Source organism: Gorilla gorilla, chromosome 2, assembly GCF_029281585.2.
Source record: "Gorilla gorilla gorilla isolate KB3781 chromosome 2, NHGRI_mGorGor1-v2.1_pri, whole genome shotgun sequence".
Taxonomy (NCBI): Eukaryota; Metazoa; Chordata; class Mammalia; order Primates; family Hominidae; genus Gorilla; species Gorilla gorilla.
Genome location: NC_086017.1, coordinates 20826051 through 20838334, shown reverse-complemented (window position 1 = coordinate 20838334; position 12284 = coordinate 20826051). Strand labels below are relative to the sequence as shown.

The window sequence follows — 12284 nt, the reverse complement described above, 5'->3', positions numbered from 1 at the left end:
GTGGCTGCAGACAGCGCCATGGCTCCTTATCAAGTGTCCACACCTGAGACTCCATTTCTCTCTCAACAGCTCTGCAGGCTCTATCAGCCCCTTCTAGAGACAATCAGACTGAGCCCCAAAGAGAAACTGTCTGGATCAAGATCACACAAGGTCACAATAAGAACCACCAGGGATCTCAACGTGGTGGTTTTGAGCCGAATGGGTCCCACAAATATGCTTGGTTGGGTGGTATCAGATTTGAATTTTAGAAATTGAACTTGCATGCTTTGGAGAAGGGAAGTGGTGATGTGTTTTCTAGTTTACTACAAGTCCCACCATTACTGTCATCCTATCGCTGACCTCTTTACTCATTTCTGTGACCTGTCTGGCCCTCAATGGCCCCTGAATTTGCAATCCTTGTATACACGGTACAATCTTAGTCACTCAGTAGAACTCTTTCTCTAAGCAGTGGAAGATGGATGAGGGTTAATATTGCCCCTTTCCTGGGGGATATGTCAAACTCTTGGGGGTGGTGAAGTTTGAAAAAGCATGTTTGGTGTTATAGTTTTATATTTGGGAAACAACAAATCCTATTGGTCTCTTAATAAAAGCTCAGTTGGATTTAAAAAACTGCAGAGAGACTCTGCTTTAGAATATTCTGCAAGAATGAGGGAGGCGTGTATTTTCAGAGTCAATTAAGGGTCAGATTCCAGGGTCTAAAATATTTTCCCACAATATAAAGGCTAATTTTATTTTTAAAAGACTTGAATGCTCACGTTCACCAGTGCATCTGTTCTTGACTCACTCACTTAGCTGTGGAAAGGAATTTTATGGTATAGAGTCCCTTGTTTTTGTAAAGTGGAAACTCCTATGTAGCAAGAACAGTCTACCCATTTGGTAAAATCAGATTCTTTTTTTTTTTCTGAGACAGGGTCTCACTCTGTCACCTAGGCTGGAGTGCAGTGGCATGATCTCGGCTCATTGTAACCTCTGCCTCTCAGGCTCAAGCAATCCTCCCACCTCAGCCCCCTACGTAGCTGGCACTACAGGCATGTGCCACCATGTCTGGCTAAAAATCAGATTTTTATTGAACAAATTTTCTTTAAGTCCCATGAACAATGAGCAATGCCCTCTTCTGCCTGCCCCTATCATGGCTCCTGACAAACAAACTTCTGATCACTCTATGATATCCCAAGCAGGAGCTCTTCATAAGTATGCCCATTGTTCGTGGGACTTAAAGAAAATTTGTCCTTCCCTAGGGGCAAGGACACCCAGTTTTGAGTTTCAGCTCTGGTTCAATGCTGTGTGACTGTAGGTTAGTCACCTACTCTCTCTGTCTAAAACAGAAGTGATAACACCTACTTCTAGGGCTGCTATGAGGATTAAATGGGGAAATATGTAGTTAGTACAGCATCTAGGACATAGTAAATGCTTGATACCTGGCAGATATTATAATAAACCACCTGATCAGGGCTTTCATTTATATTTTTAGTTAGTGATGGGAAAAAGTCCTGGGTGGAAGGCAGGCCAGTGTTATCTTTTTTTTGTTGTTGTTGTTGAGGTGGAGTCTTGCTCTGTCGCCCAGGCTGGAGTGCAGTGGCGCAATCTCAGCTCACTGCAAGCTCTGCCTCCCGGGTTCATGCCATTCTCCTCCCTCAGCCTCCCAAGTAGCTGGGACTACAGGCGCCCGCCACCACACCTGGCTAATTTTTTTGTATTTTTAGTAGAGACGGGGTTTCACCGTGTTAGCCAGGATGGGCTCCATCTCCTGACCTCATGATCCACCTGCCTCAGCCTCCCAAAATGCTAGGATTACAAGCGTGAGCCACTGCGCCAGGCCCAGTGTTATCTTAACCTATAGGCAATCAATATAAAGGAATGGTGGGAGTCACTGGGAGATGCTGATCGAATCAAATTCTTAGGGCAAATTGTTTATTAAACATGATTCCCAAAGTGGACATGTGTATGTATCCTGCAATTTGGCACACCCGTTAAAATCCTGGTTAAATGTCAACCGTCTTTATTTGTTCACTGAATCAGTCTCCCTGACCCCTCTCCTGCCTGCATAGAATAGGGGTGTCAGGATCCAAGGTCTTCAGCTCATTGCCTCATAGCTTGGCATCCAGCCCCAGAAACAGCAGCGAACAAATGACCCTCTCTCTCAGGGGACCCAGAAACAGGTTGCTATCTCTGGGGGTGGATTTGCTCAAACAGGTTTGCGGAAACAAACAAAATGGTTGCTTGCATCTCAATCATCAGGATCCCAGCTCTTACCAGCGCTTTTCAAACAGCCAAATGCCTGAGTCCAGCACCCTCTTTCCGCTTCCAAAATGGAATGGGGTTGTCTGCCAGCCTGCATCTTTGCCAGCATGCAAATGATGCACTTTGGGGTTTCACAGGGTATTAACCCCATGTTCTCCAATCCCTGATTAGGGAGGTAAGTACACTGAACCAGCTGTGCTTCTAGAAAAGAAACTAGATGGGTGGGTGAGAGTGTTTATTTTCCAAAAGCGTTTGCAGCATGGGGTCATTTAGATAGCTGGCATAGAGAAAACACAAATTCCCTCAGTGAGGTGTGCATGGAGGTTTCTAAGGACAGTACATTTGCAGTGAGGTACAACATTCACACTCTTCAAATGCAAAATATTTATGTATATTTTTGGTGATGGAGCTGTTCATTTGTTCTAGTGATATTTACTAGCCTGGAATGAAGAGCCCTGTTATGTATCATGCTTGTCCTGTGTTAGCCAGTTTCACTCTTCCAACACCACAAATTACAAGCTGATACATGGTTGGGAGTGGATCCTTTTCCCAGCCTCTCCCCTTTGGTTCATAACAACAGCTGCTGGTGATCGAGCTATGGCCAGGATTGGGGCTTGATGCTTTATCTTCCTCATGATATGCAGTCTCACCACAATCCTATGAGGTAGGTGCCGGTATTATCCCCATTTTGCAGATGAGGACACTGAGGCTCAGAGAGAAAGTGACTCATCCAGGATTACACAGTTTAGTAAGTGGCAGGGAGAGATGTGACTTTGGCTCCAAAGCTGATGCTTTTAGCTATGCTGACATTCTGTTTTCTCTTCCTCTTGGGCTGGAATTGTCATTCCTGGACCATCAGGACCTCCACAAGCACTTAAGACTTTAGAGAGGTCTCCATCAACCATCCCCTGCCCCTGCAGGTGAGCCTCCTTCCAGGCCCTCCCTATAGCCTAGGCCCCCGTGTTGGTTGGAGGTATAATCCCAGCTCTGGCTCTTTCCTGGTTGTGTGACCTGGGATGAGTCACTTCACCTCTCCTCACCTGACTCTGCACCTCCACGAAGTGCAGGGAAGTATCCCATTCTGACAAGGCTGTAGGAAGGACGGAAGTAGAGGAGGCAATTTGCCCCACCCCTACCAGTCCCGCACCTCCTTCTTGGGGAAGCTCGAGTTCTAGACACGGTCCCCTCCACTCTCCTCTTGTACTCACTCTCACTCTAGCAGCTCCTGAATCAGCATTCAACACACATCACTCTGCCTTGTGCAACGCCATTATCTCCCGAGGACACAGGCTCCGTTGTCACGGCAACCAGAGTCCTTCCACCAACTCTATTTAATAATTTCTTAACGGAGGAGCTGGGCTGGCTTGGTGGAAGGGAAAGAGCACTGGGTTAGGGGTTAGAAGCTCTGGGTCCTAGCCTCTGCAAGACCTAGGACTCTTCCTCTCTAGGCCTCAGTTTACCCATCTATAACACAGGTGTGTCTGAAATGGGTGGGTTTTGTGATGTTCTCTAGCCTACAAAGACCTGAGAAACAGCTTTCCAGGTCCAGGAAGCTGGGAACAAGTGACCTGAGCTGCTGGAGATGAATTTGGGGTTGGAGTGAGATTTGAGTGAGACCCACAGGAAGAACCAGATGCTGCCTTTGGTGACTACACTCTCTCTCTCTCTGCTGAATTTCCTCCAGAATGTCACTCTTCAAACATTTATGAGGTCTCTGTGATCCTCCAGATTCAGGGCCAGGATTGGGTAGGAGACAGTTGTTTTGCCTGCAGCCATCACAGCCCTTATCCTCCCCATTTTGCAGATGTGCAAACTGAGGCTCAGAGAGGGCAAAGGAGTTGCCTGTGGTGCCTCAGCAAGTGGAAAACCCAGCTCTTCATCCAGGTCATGGCTTGTTTCAGAACCTGGGGCTAAGCTGTCCAGGAAGGTCATGCTGCTTGTACCTGAAGAAGACAGCCTGACCCTGGCCCAGTCCCTCTGCCCACCGATCTCGCTCTGGCCACAATCTGTGTGGCCTCTGGCTCTCATTCAAGGAACCAGCAGATAATCAAAGTAATACAGAGGTACCCACTCTGTGTTCTTGACTACGGGACCAGAGACTCCAAACAACACAGCATTCCTGCTCTTAAGGAATCTACGGTTTTCACTGCAAGTGGATCTTCAAAGGGCAGGAACAGCATCCGGTTTCTTTCTACAATCCAAAATAGGACCTGGCACACAGTAGGTGCTCAGAGTTTTATTCGGTCCAATTGTTTGTCCACATCTGCCCCTGAGGATAACTAGTCTAGGCCCCCCAGGGGCCTTTAAGAAAATCTCCCAAAGCAGCCACTGATCCATGTCTCCAAGGAGCTGCTTCGGACCCTGAGCTGAAGAGGGGTCTGTGACCAATGAGGGGACCCTTACTTTGTGACTCCTGTCTAGCTCCAAGTTTGGGGAGGGGGCTGCTCTGCCCCAGCCCGGGCTGATGGCACCACTTTTAAGCACAGACGTTGCCAGATCAGTGGTGCTATTTAACTCCTCCAGGGCTGGCGTTTTCATTTAATACCCGTGGAATAATTAACAGTGCTGCATCTGCTCTGTCATTAGTGGCATTCACTGCCATTTGGAGAAAGGGCTCTTATCTTCCTCAGTCATTAGTCTCGGGGAGGCTATTATGGGGGAAATGGAGGAGGAGAGGAGGAAGTGGGGCGTGCAACTTCCCTCCCCTTGTCTGGAGAACTGGCGCCTGGTGCGGGGAGCAGCGGATCGTCCTATCCAATGGTCCAAACCTCTTGGCTGTATGAACTGAGCATGCAAAGCCAAGAGGGGAAAGAACCTGCCCACGGTCCCCCACAGGCTTGAGGCCCAGCAGGAGGCGGCTCTCCCGCTTCTTTCTCAGGTCTGCAAGCCCAGGCCTCGGAGCCCTGCAGCTTTGGATCTGATTCCCAGCTCTGCCCCGTGTCAGTGGTATGACCTTGGGCAACTTCTTGAGCTCCCTGAGCCTCAGTTTCCTTATTGAGGATCCTGGGACAATGCTTGTGAAGTAGTGGCTCAGTGCCTAGGTCACAGGCAGAGCCCAAGACTGAGAGATGTACATATCAGATCATTCTGTGTCATTATGCTGAACCAACCTGCTAAAAATGCATATGTAATACATGCGTGCATTTAAATTCCATCTTTAAAAAATACTCTTCAGTAAGATGACTTCTTCTCTCTCCCCAGGCCTACTTTTTATTATTATTTTTTTAATCATAGGTGGGTCCTTGATCTTAAGCTCTGGAAACATCTGACTTGGGCGGAATGGGGCTTAGTCAGCTCAGGCGGCAGTGAAGCCTGGATTGCAGGCTGGCAGCTCAGACGGTGCCCAGGAAGCTGGTAGCTTTTGCTTTTGGCCACTTTTATTTTGTATTGCTTTCACTTTTTCTCAGCCCTTGCATGGCACAGCCAGAAATGGCGAATACAGAGAAAAAGCCCCTGGCTCCCCAACAGTTATCTTGTCTCAGGTGCTTTTCAGAAGCAGCATGAGGTTGGCATCACCAAGACCTGGGACCAAACTTGGTCTGTGCACCCTGTGGCAAGTGACTCCACCATCCTTGGGCTCAGGGTCCTCTCTGGCAGAAGGAGAGAGTACCACCTATCATCCAGTATCAGCCTTGGCTCAGGGACCAGTGCCCAGCAGGCCCTCTGAACTCATTGTCAGGGCCCAGCTGGACAAGTTCTCTCCCCACCATCCAGCCAGGGAACTGTCAAACCCTCAGGTCTCTTGCCTCCCCCTGCACCCCAGAGGGAAGCTCCTAGAACTCGTGATATTTCACAATCTCCAGCATGGCAACAGTCCAAAGGCAGAGGTGAGTGATCCCTGCCCTCTTGCCTGGGCATGGCTCAGAAGCACATAGCCTGCTCCTCCAGTGGGTCTGAGCTGAGGCTCACATACAAACACTCCCCACAACCTTCCTGGCTACCAAGACCTTTAGATCCTTCTGTGAAATCTCATGGGGTCCCTGGTGTTCATTTCTCCCCCAATTCACTGAGAAAAGCATTCTTGTGTGCACACAGGTGTGTGAGAGCAACCATCCCTTCCTCTCCCTCCAGGCCTGGTTACTGCTGGGACCCCCCGGCCAAATGATCACACTTTGGACCCCAAACTCTGCGCATAACCAAGGAGATGTTAATCTCTGGCCAGAGCTCAGGTAAGGTTACAACAAGATGCTACGGCCCTTTTCTCCCAAGCCTCACAGCCGTGCCTTCCCACGCTCTCTTGTAAGTCTCGATCTTTGAGTGCTCTGTGCTCTGCCTCCTACCAGATCTGGCCTCATCTGGGCTCCTTCTCAAGGGGCTACCTGGTGAACTTGGATTTCAGCCTAGCAAAGGTGATTTTCATCAGCTGGGAAACTAGGGGACAGAGATGAGGAGTCAGGGCTCACTGAGCCTCAGGTTCATCTTTTGGATGGGGATAATAATGGTACCAATAATAACAATAAAATTACCTTCACTTGAAGTTCCCAGGGCTGTCACAAGCTTCGACTTAGAAAACACTTTGAAAACTGAAATTCTACATAAGTGTTAACGTGTGCATGTACGCACATGTGTGCAAAGGAGCCTCATTTGGGTCAAGGTCATTCTGATTTGGGCCTTATAAGAAAACTAGCTTAAAAAAAATCACTCTTTATTGGAGAGAGGATTCTTCTCCAGGATCTCAAGGACCATATTTTCTTCCCCTGGAATACTTCATACATGATCAAAAGAAAGAGCAGCTGCAAGAGCATTTTTAGCAAAGTATAAAGTGCGGTTCTGATGACCGGGAGTATCGTGATCAGCGCTAAGTTGCAGCAAACCGCAACACTGATACCAAATGTCTTTGCTCACCTCCCTGTGGCTGCTGCCCTCTCCCTGCACAGAATCTCCTTATCAAACAACACATCCATGAAAGCAACCTGCTGTCGATGTTTCAGGGCATCTTTGACCTTGAATGTCCCTCTGGCCAGGGCTCAGTTATCTCAGGAGCTAGCGTGAGACACAGATCTTGCAGACACCAGGCAGCTGACAGGTGGGCAGAGCTGCAGGTCACCGTCCAAGGCAGTCACTAACTCCTGCATCCCCAAGCCTGGCCTGTGTGCCAGGATCCCATCCAGCCCCAGCAGCCAGGGGGCCCCTTTCACAGCCAACAGTGCCCCTGGCATCCTAAAGTGGCCTGTTCTACCTAGTTGTACATCCCCTGCTTTCAGAGCACCACAGCCAATCTCTCTGCAAGACCTGGCCTCCTTGTAATTTCCAATTTGTGAGAAATGTAAAAATAGAAGACCATTCGCTGCAGGCAGCTTGCATAGAATCGGATGCCACTTCTGTGTCATGTCAGATCACGGTAAATGCAGCTGATGGCTCTGTCAGGGCACTCTCAATAGCTTCCTGAGCAGTAAGATGGTGGGGACAAAATTGGGAGATACCCGAGAGTTAGGGAAAGGTGGCTGAGTGCACGACATCAGCACTAGCTGCAAATGAATTTAAAATCTAGGTCCCAAATATGTTGTAACAGGCTGGACATCTCAATTTGAACCCCAGTTCTGCAACCTAGCAGCTGAGGGACCTTGGGCACAAATTCATCTCTCTGCAAGTCAGCTTCCCCAGTTATCACGCAGAAGCTATCATGCCACCCAGCCTCCCAGAGCTGTGGCAAAGCTCCACAGATGGAATGGATGAAGAAGTGCTTTGTAAACTGTGCAGCTCCTTAACTGGGGTGGAGGCAGCGGGGGGTGCTCATGGTCATTGCCAAGTAAGCAGTGTCAGGGGCTTTTCAGTGGCAGGGATTTAAGCATGCTGTGACTGAGTTTGGGCTTTAAGGCTATTTACCAGCCCAGTGAGCCTGCAGCAAGTGCTTTAGCCCCTCTCCTCCTCAGTTTCCTCACCCTGACAGGGATCATCATGCTACGTATCTCACAGGGTTTTGTGAAAATTAACTGCAATGATATAAGGCACACAGCACAGTCCCTGGCATATTGCCAACATGCAGTAACTGACAGTTATTACTGTTTTTGATACAATTGCATTGGAACAATATTTAGTGTTTTCTTTCTTTTCTGTTTATGACTGAATTCCAGGTCTCTGCTGAAATATCACAGCTTGCATTCACACCTACTGCCTATGCCAGGCAACTCTCCTGTCTGCTACTGGCCCACTTCCCACTGACTCCATAGCCCCTTCCCCTGACCCCAGAGGTCTTAGGTGAGCATGGAGTAGATGAAGATGCTGGATGTTAATACGCTCACTGAGACCCATTTCCTGGGAAGTCTTATTTTGGGGTGCACATCTGGCCTCCCAATCTTTTCTTTTTCAAGCACCAACCTCTTCCTCTCCATCTCCCAGTGCCCTTCAGAGAAAGGGGTAAAGTTGGCAAGAAGAGCCACCCGTGCAGGGCCTGTCTGAGAAGTCAGCATCGAGGCATGCCAAGCCACAGAGCAGTGGACACATGATGATCTTTTCACCTTGTGGGGGAAGTGCCCAATGCTCTTGGCAACTGAAGTCAATTCGAGGTTGCTGTCATTCAGCGGGGCTATACCCTGCCCACCATTCTCCAGGCACAGAGAAGCTCAGGCGACGTTGCACGGGTGAATTGAAGGGGTAGTCCCGACACAGGCATAGACAGGCCTGCTGACGCTTGCATTTTAGTTTTCATTTGGGCAGAGAGGCGATGAAGTGGCTCTAACTGGGTTTGGCATTGGGGCTGTGGCTGAGGAGAGGGGCTGCTGGGGCGGGGGTGGTAGTCAAGGGGAAGATGGGCACATTTTGGGCTAGGCAACAGGGATGGGCTCCTAAGGACAAAGGAGATAGACTTCAGGATGCAGGTGGCTAAAGGTGGTGGCAAGGCTGAATCAACGGTCATTAACACTCTGCCTGAGACCCATAGACAAGCAAGAGGGTGGAAAAGACATCTCCAAATTCCAAGTAGCATGGAACTCTATCTCAGCTGCTGAGCTCACAGCCAAGCCAAGGAATGGAGTCTTTGTGTGATGGCAAGAAGTGGCCTGATATTGGTGCTTTATTTATTTCATGGTGCTCTCCACATGTCATATGCCACCAAGGTAGAGGACCAGCCACTGCTCCAATGGCAGGCCCACGGGAACTACCATCCCATCACTTCACTTTACAGATGGAAAAACCGAGGCCCAGAGACCCACAATAAGACAAAGTTGGCCTGGAAATTAGAACAGTAGGGTTAAGATCCCTGCCCTTCCTCCTCCTGGCTATGTGACCTTGGACAAGTCACTTCCCCTCTCTGCATCCAGTTTCATTGCCTCTGAAGTGGGGATTAGAATCGTGCCTGCTCCACACGGTTCTTGTAGGAATAATCCCTGGCACATTGGAAGCTTTGGGTACTCCATTCCTTCCTTCCAACAGGAACAAGAACATACCCAAGGTCACCTGGCCAGAAATGGCAATGCCCCAGCTCAAAGCAAACCCTCATCTGGGGCTCGTTCATTCCCGGCTATGGACTAAGGGGCCACATTTTATAGCCTTCCTGGCTCAGTGAGACAGGTACAGATTGCAGGTAGGTCCATGCCAGTGATAGCATCACCTTCCATCCATGCAGGTTTTATTCTAAGAGATTTATTGAGGTCCTGCTGTGTGCTGGGCCACGTGTAAAAAAATTTATAGCCTCTGCTGCTCTGGGGTCACCAGGCATGTAAAATCCGTGGCAGGCAGGAGAGACATGGCCACTGTGCATCTTTTGGCTTCGATGGACTTGATTTTGCCTCATCTTTACCCTCTAAGCTACCTACTCCTTGGTCTCCAGACATCCTTCCCAGCCCCATCTAAGTTCCTGGAGACCCACTTCTCATCAAGCCTCCAGACCTGAAATAAAGTGTCCCACATCAGGACAGAGGGTCCCTGATTTTACCTCCAGAGTGGCTGCCTCTCTCCTGTGTGTTCCTAGGGGAACCCCACTTTCCAGATGCTCTGCCAGACAGGCCGGGCTGTGTCCCTCTGCTTGGGACTCACTGTTTGTCCTCCAAGGACTGGCCACTGAGCCAGTGCTTGGCTGGAGATAGAGCTCTTTCTTTGTTTGCTGCCTGCCTGACGATTTATTTCTGAGGCTCAAGGGAGGCTCAGCCATTTTGCCAGGGCTGCTCTGGGAAAAGGTCTGTCCCACTCCCCCAGGGACTCCCACTTCTAAGGGCAAGTTCTTTTTCCCCTTCTCTGCCTTGGAGAGGGTCTGTGCCTGCCCCAACCAGACCCTGATCTGGAGCCGGGTCAGTCCTTCCCAATGTGCTCCAAAGATAAAGAGATAACATGCAAAATGCGAGTAGCTTTCACTGACCTCTTTTGTTTTGGAATTTGGGGGACTGGGGTAGCAGCCTTTTTGGCTCCCTTAGGAGGACACTTCCCCCAAAGTTCCCAAAGACACAGAATCTAGGCATTATCCAGCACCCAACATCCCTACTCTCTTGCCAAACACCCACCTTGTGTGTCATAGAAAAACAAAGGTAGACCCCCAATGCCACTCAGTCTGATACCGTCTCTGATTTTTGGGGTGTCACAAATCTCAGGAGCCATTTTATTCCCTCCCTCCCCGCCCCCCCCCCTCCCCAGCTCTTTATGGGGATAAGGCTGAGCTTCCTGGGAAAGGGAATGAGCGCTCCAGCCCCACATCCGGAAAGAACGTGGTGTTATCATTTGGCTTTTAAAAAATTCTCCTTGAGGTTCATGTCTATTTTGGGAGGATATTAGCTCAGAGCCTCAATAGGGGACTGCCCGGTCTGAGTTTCTTGTCTGAAGACCGAGCCAAGCCTAGAACCGGACATCTGTGGGTGCCACCCGTGGGGACGTGTGCTCAGAACCCAATGGGCACTGCCCGAGGCTACCGTGGTGAGAAGTGTCGCGCCGGGGAGTAAATGCAGAGACTAAAAGCAAGAAGGGGAGCGCAGTTCCCGAAGCAGCAAGGAGGCACCGTCCTCCAGCCCTCTAAGGGACCGCCCGCACCCCACATCTCTTGGAGAAAGTCGGGGCTGGGAGAGCGCAGCGCGAGCTCTGGTGCACTAGGCTTAGCTCCGGTGCACTCAGCCCAAGCCGCGGTGTGCTTTTAAGCCAACGTTTCTGAGAGCTTGGGCTGTCCCAGAGATGTCCCATCCTCAAGTCGCACCCGACCCCGCCGTAGCCCGCAGAGAACAAATGAGGGGCATAGTTCTAACTCGGCTCAGATGACCCCAGGATTGGGAAAGTGGCGCACGGCCCCCCAACGCTGCTCGTGTCATTCACTCCGCGTCCCCTCCATGCCCTGGGGAATGAATAGGGAGCTTCGACGGCTCCAGCAGAATCCAGTGCCAACTTGTGTGGCCAGTGGGGCACCGCGGGAGGGAAGGGGCATGCAATTCTCGCCTCTGTTCCAGCCCCCCTGCCTCCCGAGTGTCCCAGGGGACGGATGGCCTGGGCGCACGTCGGGGTCCGAGTGGCGCCCCTGCTCCTTCATGTGGCTCAGGGAAGGTGCGGCGCGGGGGCTTGAATCTCGAGGTGTCCTCCCCCCACCCGGCCCGGCTCGCGGCAGCGGCTCGGGGCTCTGGCCGTTCCTGCGCCCTTATCCCAGGCTCTGCGCCCCGCGCCCCGACGCCGGCCGCCCTTTCCTACCTGCGGCCGGGGCTGCGCTGCCCGGGACGGGCGCTGCGCCGGGCGGCTCAGCCGCTCCGATGCGCTCGGGACGCGGGGCCGCTCGGGCTCGGGCTGCGCTGCGCTCCCGACTCCTCTGCTCCTGGGCTCAGCGCAGCTCACCCGCAACCTCTCCGCTGTCTCGGTCTTCCGAGGGCGGGAGGAGGGACGCGGGGAAGGGAGAGGAGGGGGGAGCGAGACCGGAGGGATGGAGGGGGAGGGCGGGGCCCGCGGCGCCCGGAGCCCGCCCAGCTCGGGGAGGGCCCTGCCCGCACCGCCCGCCCCCGCCCAGCGCTCCCCCGGCCCGCGCCGCGCGCTCCCTCCGCAGCTGCCTCTTGCAGCTTCACCGCCAGCAGGCTCTCTCCTTTTCCCTTCACCTCCTCTCCCCTTCTACGCCTCCCCTCTCCCTTCTTTCCTCTCGCATTCTC

The 12284-nt window shown here is 51.4% G+C and overlaps 1 protein-coding gene and 1 long non-coding RNA gene across 4 annotated transcripts in view; one reads left to right on the top strand and one right to left on the bottom strand.

Annotated features, from left to right (window-relative positions):
- SLC6A1 (solute carrier family 6 member 1) overlaps nucleotides 1-11947 on the bottom strand; it is a 46493-nt gene extending 34546 nt beyond the window's left edge. For both annotated transcript variants that reach the window (XM_004033613.5, XM_019024229.4), the window contains exon 1: nucleotides 11839-11947. The gene's annotated coding sequence lies outside the window, so the exon portion shown is untranslated. The remainder of the gene's footprint in view (nucleotides 1-11838) is intronic.
- On the top strand, nucleotides 2485-10510 carry LOC134758033 (uncharacterized). 2 transcript variants are annotated; one of them, XR_010132763.1, is made up of 4 exons: nucleotides 2485-3161; nucleotides 4046-4461; nucleotides 6313-6410; nucleotides 8316-10510. It is a non-coding gene; the product is annotated as an uncharacterized lncRNA (long non-coding RNA). The 2 variants fall into 2 exon arrangements; XR_010132762.1 differs by lacking the exon at nucleotides 8316-10510 and having other exon boundaries at nucleotides 6313-6525.
- Nucleotides 11948-12284: the final 337 nt, after the last annotated feature.